This window comes from Ascaphus truei, unplaced genomic scaffold (genome assembly GCF_040206685.1).
Source record: "Ascaphus truei isolate aAscTru1 unplaced genomic scaffold, aAscTru1.hap1 HAP1_SCAFFOLD_1826, whole genome shotgun sequence".
NCBI classification, from domain to species: domain Eukaryota; kingdom Metazoa; phylum Chordata; class Amphibia; order Anura; family Ascaphidae; genus Ascaphus; species Ascaphus truei.
In genome coordinates this window covers 8,746-28,090 of record NW_027454727.1, presented here as the reverse complement: position 1 = coordinate 28,090, position 19,345 = coordinate 8,746, and the positions used below count along the sequence as shown (strand labels likewise).

Below are 19,345 nucleotides of genomic sequence, written 5' to 3'. Positions count from 1 at the left end.
CAGGGAGGTGGGTGGGGGCGTGAAATGCAGGGAGGGGGGCGTGAAAGGCAGGGAGAGGGCGTGAAAGGCATGGAGGGGGCGTGAAAGGCAGGGAGGTGGGCGTGAAAGGCAGGGAGGGGGGCGTGAAAGGCAGGGAGGGGGGCGTGAAAGGCAGGGAGGGGGGTGGAAAGACAGGGAGGGGGGTGAGGGCGTAAAAGGCAGGGAGGGGTGGCGTGAAAGGCAGGGAGGGGGCGTGAAAGGCAGGGAGGGGGCGGGAAAGGAAGGGAGGGGGGCGTGAAAGGCAGGGAGGGGGCGTGAAAGGCAGGGAGGTGGGCGTGAAAGGCAGGGAGGTGGGCGTGAAAGGCAGGGAGGTGGGTGGGGGCGTGAAATGCAGGGAGGGGGGCGTGAAAGGCAGGGAGAGGGCGTGAAAGGCAGGGAGGGGGCGTGAAAGGCAGGGAGGTGGGCGTGAAAGGCAGGGACGGGGGCGTGAAAGGCAGGGAGGGGGGCGTGAAAGGCAGGGAGGGGGGCGTTAAAGGCAGGGAGGGGGGTGGAAAGGCAGGGAGGGGGCTTAAAGTCAGGGAGGAGGGTGGAAAGACAGGGAGGGGGGTGGGGGCGTGAAAGGCAGGGAGGAGCGTGAAAGGCAGGGAGGGGGCGGGAAAGGCAGGGAGGGGGGCGTGAAAGGCAGGGAGGGGGCGTGAAAGGCAGGGAGGGGGCGTGAAAGGCAGGGAGGGGGGCGTGAAAGGCAGGGAGGTGGGTGGGGGCGTGAAATGCAGGGAGGGGGGCGTGAAAGGCAGGGAGAGGGCGTGAAAGGCAGGGAGGGGGCGTGAAAGGCAGGGAGGTGGGCGTGAAAGGCAGGGAGGGGGGCGTGAAAGGCAGGGAGGGGGGCGTGAAAGGCAGGGAGGGGGGCGTTAAAGGTAGGGAGGGGGGTGGAAAGACAAGGAGGGGTGTGGGGGCGTGAAAGGCAGGGAGGGGGCGTGAAAGGCAGGGAGGGGGGCGTGAAAGGCAGGGAGGGGGGCGTAAAAGGCAGGGAGGGGGGCGTGAAAGGCCAGGAGAGGGGCGAGAAAAGCAGGGTGGGGGCGTGAAAGGCAGGGTGGGGGCGTGAAAGGCAGGGAGGTGGCGTGAAAGGCAGGGAGGGGGCGTGAAAGGCAGGGAGGGGGGTGGAAAGACAGGGAGGGGGGTGAGGGCGTAAAAGGCAGGGAGGGGTGGCGTGAAAGGCAGGGAGGGGGCGTGAAAGGCAGGGAGGGGGCGGGAAAGGCAGGGAGGGGGGCGTGAAAGGCAGGGAGGGGGCGTGAAAGGCAGGGAGGGGGCGTGAAAGGCAGGGAGGGGGGCGTGAAAGGCAGGGAGGTGGGTGGGGGCGTGAAAGGCAGAGAGGGGGGCGTGAAAGGCAGGGAGGGGGGTGTGAAAGGCAGGGAGAGGACGTGAAAGGCAGATAGGTGGGTGGGGGCGTGAAAGGCAGGGAGGGGGCGTGAAAGGCAGGGAGGGGGTGTGAATGGCAGGGAGGGGGCGTGAAAGGCAGGGAGGGGGGCGTGAAAGGCAGGGAGGTGGGTGAGGGCGTGAAAGGCAGAGAGGGGGGCGTGAAAGGCAGGGAGGGGGCGTGAAAGGCAGGGAGGGGGGCGTGAAAGGCAGGGAGGGGGGGCGTGAAAGGCAGGGAGGGGGGCGTTAAAGGCAGGGAGGGGGGTGGAAAGACAGGGAGGGGGTGGGGGCGTGAAAGGCAGGGAAGGGGGCGTGAAAGGCAGGGAAGGGGGCGTGAAAGGCAGGGAGGGGGGCGTAAAAGGCAGGGAGGGGGGCGTGAAAGGCATGGTGGGGGCGTGAAAGGCAGAGAGGGGGTGTGAAAGGCAGGGAGGGGGCGTGAAAGGCAGGGTGGGGGCGTGAAAGGCAGGGAGGGGGTGTGAAAGGCAGCGAGGGGGGGAGTGAAAGGCGGGGAGGGGGGGCGTGAAAGGCAGGGAGGGGGCGTGAAAGGCGGGGAGGGGGGGCGTGAAAGGCGGGGAGGGGGGCGTGAAAAGCGGGGAGGGGGGCGTGAAAGCCAGGGAGGGGTGCGTGAAAGGCAGGTAGGGAGGGGCGTGAAAGGCAGGGAGGGGGGGCGTGAAAGGCAGGGAGGGGGGGCGTGAAAGGCAGGGAGGGGGTTGGGGGCATGAAAGGCAGGGAGGGGGTTGGGGGCGTGAAAGGCAGGGAGGGGGGTGGAAAGGCAGGGAGGGGGGTGGGGCGTGAAAGGCAGGGAGGGGGTTGGGGGCATGAAAGGCAGGGATGGCGTTGGGGGCGTGAAAGGCAGGGAGAGGGTAGGGGGCGTGAAAGGCAGGGAGGGGGGCGTGAAAGGCAGGGAGGGGGGGCGTGAAAGGCAGGGAGGGGGGGCGTGAAAGGCAGGGAGGTGGGGCGTGAAAGGCAGGGAGGTGGGGCGTGAAAGGCAGGGAGGGGGTTGGGGGCGTGGAAGGAGGGGAGGGGGGTGGGGGCGTGGAAGGAGGGGAGGGGGGTGGGGGCATGAAAGGCAGGGAGGGGGCGTGAAAGACAGGGAGGGGGTGGGGGCGTGAAAGGCTGGGAGGGGGTGCGTGAAAGGCAGGGAGGGGGGGGGCGTGAAAGGCAGGGAGGGGGGGCGTGAAAAGCGGGGAGGGGGGTGGGGGCGTGAAAGGCAGGGAGGGGGGCATGAAAGGCAGGGAGGGGGGTGGAAAGGCAGGGAGGGGGGTGGAAAGGCAGGGAGGGGGGCGTGAAAGGCAGGGAGGGGGGCGTAAAAGGCAGGGAGGGGAGCGTGAAAGGCAGGGAGGGGGGCGAGAAAGGCAGGGTGGGGGTGTGAATGGCAGGGAGGGGGCGTGAAAGGCAGGGAGGGGGCGTGAAAGACAGGTAGGGGGCGTGAAAGGCAGGGTGGGGCGTGAAAGGCAGGGAGGGGGCGTGAAAGGCAGGGAGGGGGCGTGAAAGGCAGGGAGGGGGCGTGAAAGGCAGGGAGGGGACGGGGGGCGTGAGAGGCAGGGAGGGGACGGGGGCGTGAAAGGCAGAGAGGGGGCGTGAAAGGCAGGGAGGGGGCGTGAAAAGCAGGGAGGGGGCGTGAAAAGCAGGGGGGACATGAAAGGCAGGGAGGGGGCGTGAAAGGCAGGGGTCGTGAAAGGCAGGGGGGCGTGAGGCAGGGGGGGTGAAAGGCAGGGGGGGCGTGAAAAGCAAGGGGGGCGTGAAAGGCAGGGGGGCATGAAAGGCAGGGGGGAGTGAAAGGCAGGGGGGGTGAAAGGCAGGGGGGGCGTGAAAGGCAGGGAGGGGGGCATGAAAGGCAGGGAGGGGGGGCGTGAAAGGCAGGGAGGGGGGGCGTGAAAGGCAGGGAGGTGGGGGCGTGAAAGGCAGGGAGGTGGGCGTGAAAGGCAGGGAGGGGGGCGAGAAAGGCAGGGTGGGGGCGTGAAAGGCAGGGTGGGGGCGTGAAAGGCAGGGAGGGGGTGTGAAAGGCAGGGATGGGGCGTGAAAGGCAGGGTGGGGGCGTGAAAGGCAGGGAGGGGGCGTGAAAGGCAGGGTGGGGGCGTGAAAGGCAGGGATGGGGCGTGAAAGGCAGGGGGGGCGTGAAAGGCAGGGAGGGGGCGTGAAAGGCAGGGTGGGGGCGTGAAAGGCAGGGATGGGGCGTGAAAGGCAGGGGGGGCGTGAAAGGCAGGGAGGGGGCGTGAAAGGCAGGGAGGGGGCGTGAAAGGCAGGGAGGGGGCGTGAAAGGCAGGGTGGGGGCGTGAAAGGCAGGGATGGGGCGTGAAAGGCAGGGAGGGGACGGGGGGCGAGAGGCAGGGAGGGGACGGGGGCGTGAAAGGGAGGGGGCGTGAAAGACAGGGAGGGGGAGTGAAAGGCAGGGAGGGGGAGTGAAAGGCAGGGGGGCGTGAAAGGCAGGGAGGGGGCGTGAAAGGCAAGGGGTGTGAAAGGCAGGGGGGTGTGAAAGGCAGGGAGGAGGGGCGTGAAAGGCAGGGAGGGGGGCGTGAAAGGCAGGGAGGGGGGCGTGAAAGGCAGGGAGGTGGGGGCATGAAAGGCAGGGAGGGAGGCGTAAAAGGCAGGGAGGGGAGTGTAAAAGGCAGGGAGGGGGGTGTGAAAGGCAGGGAGGGAGGCGTGAAAGGCAGGGATGGGGGGCGTGAAAGGGAGGGAGGGGCGTGAAAGGCAGGGAGGTGGGGGCATGAAAGGCAGGGTGGGGGTTGGGGGCGTGAAAGGCAGGGAGGGGGTTGGGGGCGTGAAAGGCAGGGAGGGGGGGCGTGAAAGGCAGGGAGGGGGGGCGTGAAAGGCAGAGAGGGGGATGGGGGCATGAAAGGCAGGGATGGCGTTGGGGGCGTGAAATGCAGGGAGGGGGGGCGTGAAAGGCAGGGAGGGGGGGGCGTGAAAGGTAGGGAGGGGGGGTGAAAGGCAGGGAGGGGGGGTGAAAGGCAGGGAGGGGGGGGGCGTGAAAGGCAGGGAGGGGGGGGGCGTGAAAGGCAGGGAGGGGGGCGTGAAAGGCGGCGAGGGGGGTGGGGGCGTGAAAGGTAGGGAGGGGATGGGGGCGTGAAAGGCAGGGAGGGGACGGGGGCGTGAAAGGCAGGGAGGGGGCGTGAAAGGCAGGGAGGGGGCGGGAAAGGCAGGGAGGGGGGCGTGAAAGGCAGGGAGGGGGGCGTGAAAGGCAGGGAGGGGGGTGGGGGCGTGAAATGCAGGGAGGGGGGCGTGAAAGGCAGGGAGAGGGCGTGAAAGGCAGGGAGGGGGCGTGAAAGGCAGGGAGGGGGGCGTGAAAGGCAGGGAGGGGGGCGTGAAAGGCAGGGAGGGGGCGTGAAAGGCAGGGAGGGGGGTGTTAAAGGCAATGAGGGGGGCGTGAAAGGCAGGGAGGGGGGCGTGAAAGTCAGGGAGGGGGGCGTAAAAGGCAGGGAGGGGGGTGTGAAAGGCCAGGAGAGGGGAGAAAAAAGCAGGGTGGGGGCGTGAAAGGCAGGGTGGGAGCGTGAAAGGCAGGGAGGCGGCGTGAAAGGCAGGGAGGGGGGCGTGAAAGGCAGGGAGAGGGGCGTGAAAGGCAGGGAGGGGGGCGTGAAAGGCAGGGAGGGGGGTGTGAAAGGCAGGGTGGGGGCGTGAAAGGCAGGGAGGGGGCGTGAAAGGCAGATAGGTGGGTGGGGGTGTGAAAGGCAGGGAGGGGGGTGTGAAAGGCAGGGAGAGGACGTGAAAGGCAGATAGGTGGGTGGGGGTGTGAAAGGCAGGGAGGGGGCGTGAAAGGCAGGGAGGGGGGCGTGAATGGCAGAGAGGGGGCGTGAAAGGCAGGGAGGGGGGCGAGAAAGGCAGGGTGGGGGCGTGAAAGGCAGGGTGGGGGCGTGAAAGGCAGGGAGGGGGCGTGAAAGGCAGGGAGGGGGCGTGAAAGACAGGTAGGGGGCGTGAAAGGCAGGGTGGGGCGTGAAAGGCAGGGAGGGGGCGTGAAAGGCAGGGAGGGGGGGTGTAAGGCAGGGAGGGGGTTGGGGGCGTGAAAGACAGGGAGGGGGGGCGTGAAAGGCAGGGAGGGGGTTGGGGGCGTGAAAGGCAGGGAGGGGGTTGGGGGCGTGAAAGGCAGGGAGGGGGGTGGAAAGGCAGGGAGGGGGGTGGGGCGTGAAAGGCAGGGAGGGGGTTGGAGGCATGAAAGGCAGGGATGGCGTTGGGGGCGTGAAAGGCAGGGAGAGGGTTGGGGGCGTGAAAGGCAGGGAGGGGGGCGTGAAAGGCAGGGAGGGGGGGCGTGAAAGGCAGGGAGGGGGGGCGTGAAAGGCAGGGGGGGGGGGCGTGAAAGGCAGGGAGGTGGGGCGTGAAAGGCAGGGAAGGGGTTGGGGGCGTGGAAGGCAGGGAGGGGGGTGGGGGCGTGAAAGGCAGGGAGGGGGCTTGAAAGGCAGGGAGGGGGCGTGAAAGACAGGGAGGGGGTGGGTGCGTGAAAGGCAGGGAGGGGGGGCGTGAAAGGCAGGGAGGGGGGGGCGTGAAAGGCAGGGAGGGGGGGGCGTGAAAGGCAGGGAGGGGGGGCGTGAAAGGCGGGGAGGGGGGTGGGGGCGTGAAAGGCAGGGAGGGGATGGGGGCGTGAAAGGCAGGGAAGTGGGTGGGGGCGTGAAAGGCAGGGAGGGGGGCATGAAAGGCAGGGAGGGGGCGTGAAAGGCAGGGAGGGGGCGTGAAAGGCAGGGAGGGGGCGTGAAAGGCAGGGAGGGGGCGAGAAATCGTGCAATCCACAACTGTATCCGCCTCTCCGAGCGTCTGAAAGCAATCCAGCGTTCCTGGTGTGTGGCTGAAGAGGTGAGGGACTCCCTCCTCTCAAACGGAAAAGAAGAGCAAAAAGTAGAGTTGGAACATACCTATCATACAGGGATGAGAGAGAGAGACAGAGAATGAGAGAGAGACAGAGAATGAGAGAGAGACAGAGAATGAGAGAGAGACAGAGAATGAGAGAGAGACAGAGAATGAGAGAGAGACAGAGAATGAGAGAGAGAGACAGAGAATGAGAGAGAGACACAGAGAGAGAGAGACAGAGAATGAGAGAGAAACAGAGAGAGGGACATGGGGAGAGAGAGACACAGAGAGAGAGAGACAGACACAGAGAGAGAGAGAGAGACAAAAGTAATATACTGTATAACCATTATACCGTACCCCCTAGTATTCGTGTAATCATTGTCCCACACCCCCTATTACTCACGCTTTGGCAATACTGAAATGTTCTTTTGACATGCCAATCAAGCTGATTTGATTTGAGAGACACAGAGACACACACAGAGACACAGAGAGAGACAGAGATACAGAGACACACACAGAGACACACAGAGAGAAACAGAGACACACAGAGAGAAACAGAGACACACAGAGAGAAACAGAGACACACAGAGAGAAACAGAGACACACAGAGAGAAACAGAGACACACAGAGAGAGACAGAGACACAGAGAGACAGAGACACAGAGAGAGACAGAGACACACAGAGAGAGACAGAGACACACAGAGAGAGACAGAGACACAGAGAGAGAGAGAGAGAGAGAGACACGGGCCTATTTAGTAAGCGTCGATAAGGCTGCGTCTATAGTATTTCAGACGGCGGGAAGGCACACACGCTGCAATACACTTGCTGAAGCCTGAGCTTTTTTATGGCTTTGCAGGGTATGCAGCGGGTGCGATTGGGGGCGTGGCAATAAATATTTGGAGGCGTGGCAATAACGTTCCGGCGCGGACGTCACTTCCCTACCTCACATCCCGATCCACCGGCATTTTTTCAGATGCAGCATCTGAAGCACTGTGCAGACAAGAAGAAAAATGCACACAATGCGCACCAGAGATTAAAATATAGTAAATTATTTATTAATAAAACAAGAAATAACCGAGGGGGATCCAACCCCACCTCAGTACTTTCTTCTCGTTGCTATTGCCACACTATACGTCCTGACGCCGGAAGGGAAGTTGGTACGCGACCAAGACGAGACGCCGGATTTACAGTGGAACCACAACATACCACAGATTGCTGGAGGACCACACTGCGAGGGGCGCAGCCTATCGAGTTTCCCGGTCATCGTCCAAAGTCTGGAGCTGCGGATTGACCACCGGATTACCACGGAGCACGAGCCTGTCTCACACAATGCTTTTACCAAACGGATGTTTGTGAGTTTGCTATTTTTATCTTGTCCAGGAAATGAAATTGTTAAACCGAATTTACACATGGAGCGGGCGCTTTCTCTTCTTTTTTTTGTTTAGGTATCTATCGAGGAGGTGGTTGTTTCCCTGAAGAGAGCTGCCAGGGCTCCAGAGGACGCCCGAATTGGATCCTTTTATGATTGAGTTATAACATAGCTATTAGAGCTAGGTTTCTGGACTTTTATTGTGTTTAGGCATAGTGTTTATTATTATTTTATTACAGCTACTTTTTAGTAATTGCACTGTTATTAATTCTGACCACTAATTCTCACTGCCATTATAATCTCTCTCTAGCCACAACCAAATTGCTATATCAGCTATATTATTTATTGGTTATACCAGGGGAGCATAAACTTTTGCAGCTCGCCCCCCTGCCTTCCCTCTGCTGGTGCTCGTGCCCCCCCCCCCTACCTTGATGCGGCGTCACGTGACCTGCAGCGGCATTTGACGAGGGTGACGTCACATGACCCCGCGGCGTAATTTAACATACTGTGCTATATGTATGCACACACAGCTGTCTCTTACACATACAAATACTGTTTTTCCATCCCTATACACAAAAAAGGACCACAAAGTATCCACACACACTTTTAGTTGTGCTACAAACTCTCACATTTCCACACCCACCCACACCATTTATATCCACTCCCACTCCACACACACCTTTTGTAAAGCACTGTATATACTGTGGGCTCTCCATTCATTTTCATTCACACTGATACACATACACACTCTTTCATCACTTGCTTTCAGGAACCTTTTGACACCTCTAGGCATAAAACACATCCACACCGGGGGAAGGACCAGCACAGATAACATTCCAAGAGACACTGTTTTTAAGTATACCTTTTGCTTGCTTCATTCATTGTAACATCGCCGGAAGAAGAGATCAGTGTATCTCGAAAGCTCGCACAAATAAAAGCATTTCGTTAGCCACAGAACGGTATCATCTACTGCTGCGGCCGAGTTTATTTGAGCATTTGCCCGGTCTCGGCCGCAGCAGTAACCAGGCGCGCGCCGGGATGTGCCTGGCGCGCGCCGAAGCCACGGAGGAGCGCCCTCCGATCGGGGCTTTCTCCCTCCGCTCGCCGGGTCCGCCGGGTCTCCCGGAACCCCCTGCCGCCGTCCCCCACATCGCGGGACACCAGGGCTCCCTCGGGGAGCCCTGGACGCGCGTACAGGGGGCGCAGGCTCCCGATGACGCGTGACCGCGCGTCATCGCCGAGGGAGTGCGGCTAGCATGCCGGGGCATCCCAAGGCTTGCGGAGCTAGCCGCACTCAAATAAAATGTGCCGCCTCTGTATTTATTTTTTGATTATTGAAGCTCGGCTAACACGGTACTGATACCTCTATATATATTGCGCGCTCACACACACATATAACGTTTTATCCAACTTTTTCATTTATCATTTGTAGAGAAAATGAACAATGCCGCCAGAAGTGCTATTTTTCAAAATGTAACATCTCTACTAATTAGTGTAAAATGATACTTCATATAAAGCAGGTTATGGGACCCAGTATAAAATGACCTTCATGTAGCTTATCACATCCCAGTATATGGATACCTTCTATTATCACAAGCTGCTAACATGTGACAGGGCTCAGAGTCTGAGCCCAGAATGTGACATACTGAACATTCTCATTCTAAATTTCAAAAAATATTGTGTTGATTTCTGACCTGACTGCCGTGGTTACAGCTCAACCACTCTGTTCTACTGTATGTCACCACTTTCTGCCACAACCAGCTGACGGTGGATCTGCAAGGAGTTCAACGCTCATTGGCATCACATCTGTGGCTTGGTTGACGTATCTTTTCTCCAGCTTTTTATTGTATTGTTTTTAAATAGATTATATTTATTTAGTTGAATAGATATTTATTTAGTTGAATAGATATTTATTTAGTTTAATAGATTATATTTCTAAGTTTAATAAATTATATTTCTTAGTTGAATAAGTTATATTTCTTAGTTTAATAAGTTATATTTGTTAGTTTAATAAATTATATTTCTTAGTTTAATAAGTTATATTTGTTAGTTAATAGATTATATTTGTTAGCACAGTAGATTATATTTACTAGTATTTAAGTCTCCCCCTCAGTGCCCCATTAGGACCCGTGCGCATATTTCACATCTTTTCGGAGTCGCTTATTTTTTAGACCCTCGGAGCCGAAACCTAAAGCTAAGAAAGTTCGGATCAAGAGGAGCCGCACAGCTTAAAGACAGAACATTTCCAAGGGAGATGGAGACAATTTGGGTAAGATCTGATTAAAGGACAACCTTTGAGGAAGGAAAGGGTGACGGGGGAGTCTAAGAGGGGGGTGAGAGAGCAAGGTGGTGTGTCAGATTGGGGCAGAGCAAGAGAACGCAAAAATGATGGGGATTTGCTGCAAACCAAAAAAAAAACAATAAGTAGTGATACTTTTACCGGTGCCCCTTAGTCTCAGGGAAGACCGGCATTTCGTCCAATGGATACAATATGATTGATGGGAAAGGGCACACGGATTTGAATAAAAAAAGATAATTTATTGTGCCACAGACTACAATGTTTCGGCTGCTGGCCTTTCTTTGCTGGATTTAGTGGGTTTAGCCACTTTACCTGAGAAAGACCAGCAGGCCGAAATGTTGTTGTCTATGGCAGTGCAAGAGAAAACAGGTTGGGGGGGGGGGGTGGGTTCTCGCAAAGTCGCCGACCCATGGGTGAGTGTCTCCGGTGGAAACTAGTCCTGGACCCCGGGAAAGCTGTCTGTGGCCCATACAAGCTGAGTAACATGTAGAAAGGACACATGTATGTTCAGAATGAGTTAGCATGGTATTTTGAGAGGCACCATAGCAGGTCAGTGCAAGTCAGTGCAGAGCACTGCAAGGTCAGTCAATATGAGGAAGGGTCCGATGGAGGAGTTGGAGGGTCCCAGAATATCTCTTAAAGCAGGGGTGCGCAAATCGAGGGGCACGACATTTTCTTGGGAGGAGGGGCTCGGCGCTTACAGAGGCCCCTCGCTCTTCCCCACAGCATTTAAATTAAATGCCGGAGATCGCGCGCAAGGCCTCTGTAAGTTCCCTTTCCTTGTCTCCGGCGGCTTCTGGCGACAGCAACGTGGCGTCACATGATATGGCATTGCCATAGCAACGTGATATCACATGACGTCGTTACATCAGAACGTCGGAGACAAGGTGGGGAAGGTGGAGGGGGGAGCAGGGGGAAAAGGTTGTGCAACCCTGTCTTAAAGCATTGTCCTGCATACAGATCAGAGGCCAAGAATGGATATGGATATCCGATGTGAAGCCGGAAATAAGACAGAAAAGACCGTTTCGGGAGAAGAAGGTGAGTGATGAAATAGCCGTCACTGTGTAACTCTTCCAATTACCTGCAACTTCATGCAGAGAAATAGCAACGCTTGTTTTTAACGTGCTAAGCGCCTAATGGGGAATTCAACTGCTGAGAGGTTAAGGGAGTTACTCACCAAACTCAGCGACGTTTCTGTGTCTCTGTGATAACTCCCCCAGGACATGCCTGAAAACCAGAGGTAACTCAATGTATTTTTGATAAATAGAAACATGACCTTCTGGGGAGGGGTATATAATGGCTACTGGGCCTGGTGAGGTGGGTATAACGGGTACTGGGCCTTGGGAGGGTTGTATAACTGGGTACTGGGCCTGGGGAGGTGGGTATAACGGGTATTTGCCCTGTGGAGGGCGGTATAACGTGGTATTGGGGATGGGGTATAAGTGGCACAGGAGCTCTTGCGATACAGAGTATCACTGTCCCTGGTTACAAACACTTCATGTCTCCTGCAGATCAGGACACGCACGAAGGTGGTGCCCTTTGTGCCACCAGACGACGAGGCGGGCTACGAGGCGGACGACGAGGCATACGACAAAGCGGGCGTCAAGTGGAACAATGAGGTGGGCTACAAGGCGGCCGATGACGCAGACGTGGTGTACGATGACCAAGGAGCATACGACAGGTGTGGCCGGATCTGCTGCTTCACCTTTTTTAGGCGGAGAAGACCCCGGGAGCAGGTAGGAGAATACGAGAGGTGCGGACAGATCTGCTGCTTCACCTTTTTTAGGCGGAGAAGAAGCCAGGAGCAGGTAGCAGAGGAGCCAGGGCGTAGATACAGGGGTTTTCTAGGGGCCCTGAGAAGTTGGTTTGACCGCAGGAGAGGCAGATAAGATCAGAAAGGCTGCGGGAGGGGCAGGTACTAGAGGGAGATAGGGATATTGGGCGTGAGAGGGAGAGAGAGAACAAGGAGCAGGGCCGGAGCACGGGTTTCATGCGCCCGAGGCGAAACTTAAAATTTGTGCCCCAGTTGTATAAAAAATAATAAGATAAATAAAATAATAAAATAAACAGTGGCGTAGCTATCGGGGCTGCAGGGGGTGCGACCGCACCCCAGCGCGACACAAAATAAAAATAAAAGGGCGCCAAAATACTGGATAAAAAAAAGAATAATTTAAAAAAAAAGATAAATAAATTAGAAATAATAAGAGGAAAAAATAATAATGATTATTAATGCGCCCCTAGGACCTCTGCGCGCTAGGCGACCGCCTAATGGACGGCCGGCCCTGCGAGGTATGCGGGAGGAAAAGGGGCGAATGGGATAGATATGCAGGGGGATGGGGGAGCAGGTGAGTTATACACAGGGGCACAAGGGCCCCATCACCCGCATCTCTATATACTGAGTGTGCCCCTGTGTATAACAACGCTGATCTGTGCTGCTCCATCTGATCTCACTGCGCAGTGATCCAGGGACCATCCGATCGCCATTTAATGGGGTCAGGAAGGAATTTTTTTCCCCCATTGCACAGCAGGGGTTATGTTTCGCCTTCCTCTGGATCACAGCAACAAACTGCCCTTTGTGCATGAATTATCAGTGAGATCTTTATACACCCTGCATTGGTCTTCACCCCTTCGCTGCCGGAGGGGCCTGCAGTGCATTGCTCTGCGTGTTACTATATCGCTCCGCAATGTGCTGCAGGCCCCTCCCAGCAAAGAGATTAATTATTTAAATAAAATACTCTCTTTAATCAAACCTATGTGTAGTGTCTTTTCTGTCCGTTGTATCTATTGCTAACAGCTCAGTGATTCTTCCCCAGGACGCTGCACTAGTGTCACGCTGCCAAGCCCGGGTGTGAGGGAGATTTATAGGGTCACATATACACTTCTGCCAAAACACGAGTGCAAACAGGAAGCCCCTCTGATCTCATATCTTTTATTACACAAAACGGTATCTAAAAAGGTAAAAAGAACATACATGGGATTCTGCTACAAATATCTCTCTAATTACAAACCAATTAGCAAATCATTCAGATTAGAGTCGAGCGAAAAGAAAGGGTTAAGTATCTCAGGTACAGTATATGCAGTGTAGGCTGTGTTGGAGCATTACATGCAGGGGACAACGTTTAGGGGATATAAGTAATGCTGATCTCAGAGCTGACCGGCTGACCTGCTCTACCGGCTGACCTGCTCTACTGGCTGAACGGCTGACCTGCTCTTCTGGCTGACCGGCTGACCTGCTCTACTGGCTGACCGGCTTCTCTTCTTTCAGCTAAATGACCTGAATTGTGGCCCCTGTATCTCCCAATTAAACGTTTTATTGGCATATTCTTGTTTGACTCGTTCTATACAGACATTTTTTATATATTCATTGTGGGATTTGATAACATCTGTCAGATCTCTCAGAATATCACATTCTGTACGTTTGTGTTGAAGATTTTTCCATTCTCAATTTACTTACTGCACCGACACACTTTATTCGAGGAAATACCCAGTATGTACCTGGCAGATACCTGGAATACGCCGCTCCTCACCTCTGACAAGCCCCGTTGCGTTTGCCTTCCCAGCCTGGGTTCATGCCTGGCTGACGGGCGGCTGATCTGTTAAATGATAATGATTAGGATTTAATAGGCTGCAATGCTTCGCGTGTCTACCAGATGGCATAAATTCATGAATTGTAATGCAGTATATATATATATATATACTGTGCAGTATTGCAGCCAGCGGGAATAAAATGCTTCAATCCCTGCCTAGAAAATACCTCAATGCACTCGGGCAGAAAACAGTCACAAACCTCAATACACCCGGGTATACCCGAATTCGTGGGACTAGCCGAGCTCGAATAAAGTGTGTCGCCAGTGTAATATTAGTTTTTGGCATCAATTATTTATATCGAGTCCAAAATACCTTTATACAGAATGCTGTTCCCTTTAGCCCACAAATGCTGCTTCATTAAAGCCCATGGGTGGCACTCTATGCATTCTCAAACTTTTAGGCAACATCCCTAATTTCCAAAAGTGGGATTAAATCTGTGCATATTTAAATGGTTAATTTTCTTACTCAAACTACTAAATCCCTCCCCAAATATATCCGTTTCACATAAAAGTGTGTGCACTTCTCCTTCCGCCTAACTGGCACGTCGTCCTTACGGGCGCCACTCCGTGTAACTCCACGCTGCCCTCCAGTGGCAAAAGAAATAAGATACATTTACTGTACTCGTCTGGCAGCTGCTCCCGTATAAGGTGGGTAACTCTGTATTAGGGGTCTTGGTAGACTATATTTTATACTTATGTCGGATAGATGAGGAATTAATATTCCTAACGGGTTATTGTGAGAGGCCTTAGATCTTATCCTATATGCACGCAGCCCTCGCCTCTCTGACCTTGAACACATACTTCAATCTGATTTTTTGAGACCAGAAACTGGATTTCCTAAAACAAACTGATTTTAAACACTGACAAGACTGTAACAATGGTATTTGGGACCAGAGCTAAATTGCTAACGCTTCCAATGACAGAGCTTCAGATAAAAACCAACTCTAATACCATCCTAGCCCCTGTTACTGGTTTGAAATATCTGGGCATATAGTTCAACTCCCATTTAACATTTGGGTTGCACATTGATACCCTGACATCCAAATCCTATGCCAAACTTGGTGTACTTTATAGCAGGGGTGGGGAACCTTTTTTCTGCCAAGGGCCATTTGGATATTTATAACATCATTCGCGGGCCATACAAAATGATCAACTTAAAAATTAGCCTGCTATATTTGGTCAAACATTCAATTAACTGGAACTGCTTCTCTTTGGTGAGGCGTGTGATGTTAGCTGGTATTGATGATGTTGCAACTCGCAACTGGTTTTCCAGGTTTGGATGACTGACTGACTGACACTTGTGTGACTGACTGACTGACTGACACTTGTGTGACTGACTGGCACTTGTGTGACTGACTGACAGACTGACTGACACTTGGGTGACTGACTGACTGACACTTGGGTGACTGACTGACTGACACGAGTGACTGACTGACTGACACTTGTGTGACTGACTGACTGACACTTGTGTGACTGACTGACTGACACTTGGGTGACTGATTGACTGGCACTTGTGTGACTGACTGACACTTGTGTGACTGACTGACTGACACTTGGGTGACTGACTGACTGACTGACACTTGTGTGACTGACTGACTGACACTTGGGTGACTGACTGCCACTTGGGTGACTGACTGACACTTGTGTGACTGACTGACTGACTGACACTTGGGTGACTGACTGACTGACACTTGTGTGACTGACTGACTGACTGACACTTGTGTGACTGATTGACTGACACTTGGGTGACTGACTGACACTTGGGTGACTGACTGACACTTGTGTGACTGACTGACTGACTGACACTTGGGTGACTGACTGATTGACACTTGGGTGACTGACTGACACTTGGGTGGTGGGTGACTACTGTATGACTGATTGTGGGTTGGTGTCTGTATTCTCTCACACACACAAATCGGAGCAGGGGGGGTGGGAAATCACACACTCTCAGACCCTCTCACTCATACACACTCTCTCACTCACTTTCAGACACTCTCTAAACAAGAATGACAATCAGCTGCAAGAAGTGGCAATTTGAGATGCATGAGGGACGGTCTGACAGCTTAGATCACACTGAGTCATTTTATGGGGCACAGATCATTGGGGGGGGTGGTGTCTGCAAAAGTTAATCATACAACATGTATTGAAGTCAAGGAGACCAATGATGCTGGGATTAGGCATCAGGCCTTGTGGTGTCCCATGGCCCTCCTGCCCTTCCCCTGTCAGGGCCCTGCATAGCTCCCTCTCCTCTTACACTGCGGCACTGCGGAGCAGGTGCCCTCCTCCGCAGCTGCTGCCCGGTGTGGGGAGGAGGAGAGACGGTAGTGAGGTGTTTCTCCCTCCGCAGACTCGTTCTTCTATCCCCCAAGCCTCTTATACCCCCTCCCCCCCATCCCCCAAGCCCCACTCCTCTTATACCCTGTCCCCCCCGGAGCGCTGCTTACCTGAGCCGCTCTGGTGATACTCAGGTCCTTCATCACCTCAGGCGGCTGCTGCCACACACAGATAGTGACACACACACACAGTAACACACACAGTGACAGTGACACACACACACACACAGAGACAGTGAGACACACAGAGACAGTGAGACACACACACACAGACAGTGACACACACACACACACGCAGTGACACACACACAGTGACACACAGTGACACACACACAATAAGCCCACCTCTGCAAACACACTCAAAAATAAGGCCTTTCCCCCCTTGGGGTGGGTAAGGTGTCTGGGAGGGGCTATAAGGGGGCATGTGGGTTACCTGGGGCCCGTGGATGGGCTGCTGGAGCTGCATAGGTAGCCAGTGCAGATGAGACTGGCAGGGGCGGAGCCTAAAGGGAGGGACACAGGGGCGGAGCCTAAGGAGCCCGGCATTACTGGAGGAGAGAAGGGAGGGGGGCAGTGCTGAGGGAAGGGGAGGCCCGGCATTACTGGAGGAGAGAAGGGAGGGGGGCAGTGCTGAGGGAAGGGGAGGCCCGGCATTACTGGAGGAGAGAAGGGAGAGGTGCAGTGCTGAGGGAAGGGGAGGCCCGGCATTACTGGAGGAGAGAAGGGAGGGGGGCGGTGCTGAGGGAAGGGGAGGCCCGGCATTACTGGAGGAGATAAGGGAGGGGGGCGGTGCTGAGGGAAGGGGAGGCCCGGCATTACTGGAGGAGAGAAGGGAGGGGGGCAGTGCTGAGGGAAGGGGAGGCCCGGCATTACTGGAGGAGAGAAGGGAGGGGGGCGGTGCTGAGGGAAGGGGAGGCCCGGCATTACTGGAGGAGAGAAGGGAGGGGGGCGGTGCTGAGGGAAGGGGAGGCCCGGCATTACTGGAGGAGATAAGGGAGGGGGGCAGTGCTGAGGGAAGGGGAGGCCCGGCATTACTGGAGGAGAGAAGGGAGGGGGGCGGTGCTGAGGGAAGAGGAGGCCCGGCAATACTGGAGGAGAGAAGGGAGGGGGGCAGTGCTGAGGGAAGGGGAGGCCCGGCATTACTGGAGGAGAGAAGGGAGGGGGGCAGTGCTGAGGGAAGGGGAGGCCCGGCATTACTGGAGGAGAGAAGGGAGGGGGGCAGTGCTGAGGGAAGGGGAGGCCCGGCTTGCACCCTACACTTGCTCCATGTATGAATAGGTGGGCCAAAAAACAAATCTTGGCAGAGTGACAGCACGGGCAGCCAATCAGGAGAGGGGGAGTTTTTTTTGTTTAAACCATTCTTGCAGGCTTGCTTCCCGGGGGCCGGACCAAATGATTTTCGCGGGCCGGACGTTCCCCACCCCTGCTTTATAGGAACAAATACTCCCTAAGGCCCTCATGCAGTATATAGAATAAGGGGAGTAAACCCCATGATGTTCGGTGCTCTAAAAAGTGTATATGTAGATATGGGTCAAATGCTGCACCTTGGTATACTTTGAAACTTGGTGGAAAAAAGAAAGAAAGTGATCCCACTGCAATCAATATATGAAGCGTTGAATATATAATTGAAGCAACAATTATGCAGACTTATAAACCTTAGGGGGGGGGGCCGTTGTGCAGGGGTTCGTAAGGAGACAGGATGAGAAGCTTTGTTTAGAAACTCCTCTCCTGTACTCACGTATAAGCCAACCGATGCCTGCTGCCCTTAACCCGCCTGGTGTCTTCACTGCTTGCTCCGTTGAACTCCCGGCATTACTCCACGTGTGCGGCGCCTCCGAATGACGTCATCGCCGTCGCCAGCCTGGTGAGTCCGGGAAGATTACACAGGACGCATCACGAATGCCGGCTAACCCCGTGACTGCAAGGGGAGGGGGTATCGTGGCGTCTGCTCCGTAGTGCAGGGGATCCTTAGCGCGCCCCAGCCGTGAGGGTAGAATCAGCAAAATTGAAGAAACTTCGGCGGTCACTGCAAACGAAGGAACTCAGCCATAGATGAATTAAAATCAATATTTATTCAAATCTTGGTGCTGGACATCACAGAGATTCACCTTCTCTGACGCGTTCATTCCGTTAGGAACTTTATCAAAGTAAAGATAAAGTTCCTAACGGAATGAAACGCTTCAATTTTGCCCTCATGCAGTAAGCAGCGATAAGACACTTATCACCAGCTTATCGCCAAAAAAGCCTACAGCGATTCAGTAAGCCCAGAGAAGCTGGCGATAAGAGCAAAAATTACAGGTTTTTTTGCCAAAAAAGAAATAAATAAATAAAAATTACAAATCGGCAGACGCGCGGTGATAAGCCACTTTTCGGCACTGATCGCCAGTTTTTCAAACACGCTCAATTCTATAAGCCCTGATCAGCTTATTGCGGCTGATCGCCACTTTAAAATTGCTGTTTCTTCTCCAAATTGTCCCACCACAAAAGTTGGCAAGAAGGTGGGGTGAAGCTGCGATGAAAATAAAATGCATGTGTCCCAGAGCTGATATCCATTAATATCAGCACCAGAGACCCCCGGCATGAATCCATGCATAAAAAATGCATTTACAGGCAACTTCATTACCGCCAAGGCAATGAAGGGGTTATATACCCGTGCCAGGCTTATTGCGGGTAGCGGGGGTGGGTGAAGGTCGGTATTTGGCCCTGGGTGGGTATTTAGGCCTTGCCAGGGGGTTGCGGGATGACTTAACCTCTTCTTTACCTTAGCAGATAATACCGCTAAGGTAATGAGGGGTTAATCCCTCCCGCTACCCCCCCACCCGGTAGGCCTAACACACTTCCTTGGGGCCAATACCCCATTCACCCACCCCCACTACCCACAATAAACAAAAATACACATAACAGCCTCACTATCCACTCCTAGGTCCCTAATAAACCATTACAATATTCATAAAACCATTATTTTTTTTACACACAGGATTAATACCGCAGTCCAGCAGGGGTCCCCGGTGGTCCAGATGGGTGTCCGCAGGTTCCACAGTTCACTCTGGGGGGTGCCCACCGGTGTCTGGGGGACTTCGGGTTGTCCCCGCTAGGCTCCGTGGGCCTCCAGGTGGTCCCCGCGGGTGTCCGTGGGCACCAATGGCATCCACGCGGTTGTCTGGGAGCTTTCAGGTGGTTCCCACAGGTGTCTAGGGGCCCTCGGGTGGTTCCCACAGGTGTCTAGGGGCCCTCGGGTGGTTCCCACGGGTGTCTGGGGGGCCCTCGGGTGGCTGGGGCCCCACAGCTGTGGGGCCACCAGTTCTTCCCCGCAGGTGTCCTTCGTGGGTCCTCAGGTGGTCCCTGTGGGAGTCTGGGGGTCCTTGGGTTGTCCCCGTGGGTCCCCGCTGGCCTGCTGTACCAATCCTGTATTTAAAAAAACAAAAACATGGCCTACATTTACATCATTACAGCTCCCCCCACCCCACCAAACACATACAGTGCAGTAATGGGCAAAATAACTATTATCCAGACACGTGGTCATCTCTCCATCTTTACTATACAGACTTGCACAGACGATAGTTGCGAGCTGTGACTCCCAGACAGGCAG

General features: G+C 55.1%; 1 long non-coding RNA gene across 1 annotated transcript; it reads right to left on the bottom strand.

The window, feature by feature from the left end:
- Positions 1-6,969: 6,969 nt before the first annotated feature.
- LOC142476972 (uncharacterized) lies at positions 6,970-18,441 on the bottom strand. The gene is made up of 3 exons (XR_012792096.1): positions 17,495-18,441; positions 7,264-7,448; positions 6,970-7,158 (listed from the first exon to the last, which is right to left on the bottom strand). It is a non-coding gene; the product is annotated as an uncharacterized LOC142476972 (long non-coding RNA).
- Positions 18,442-19,345: the final 904 nt, after the last annotated feature.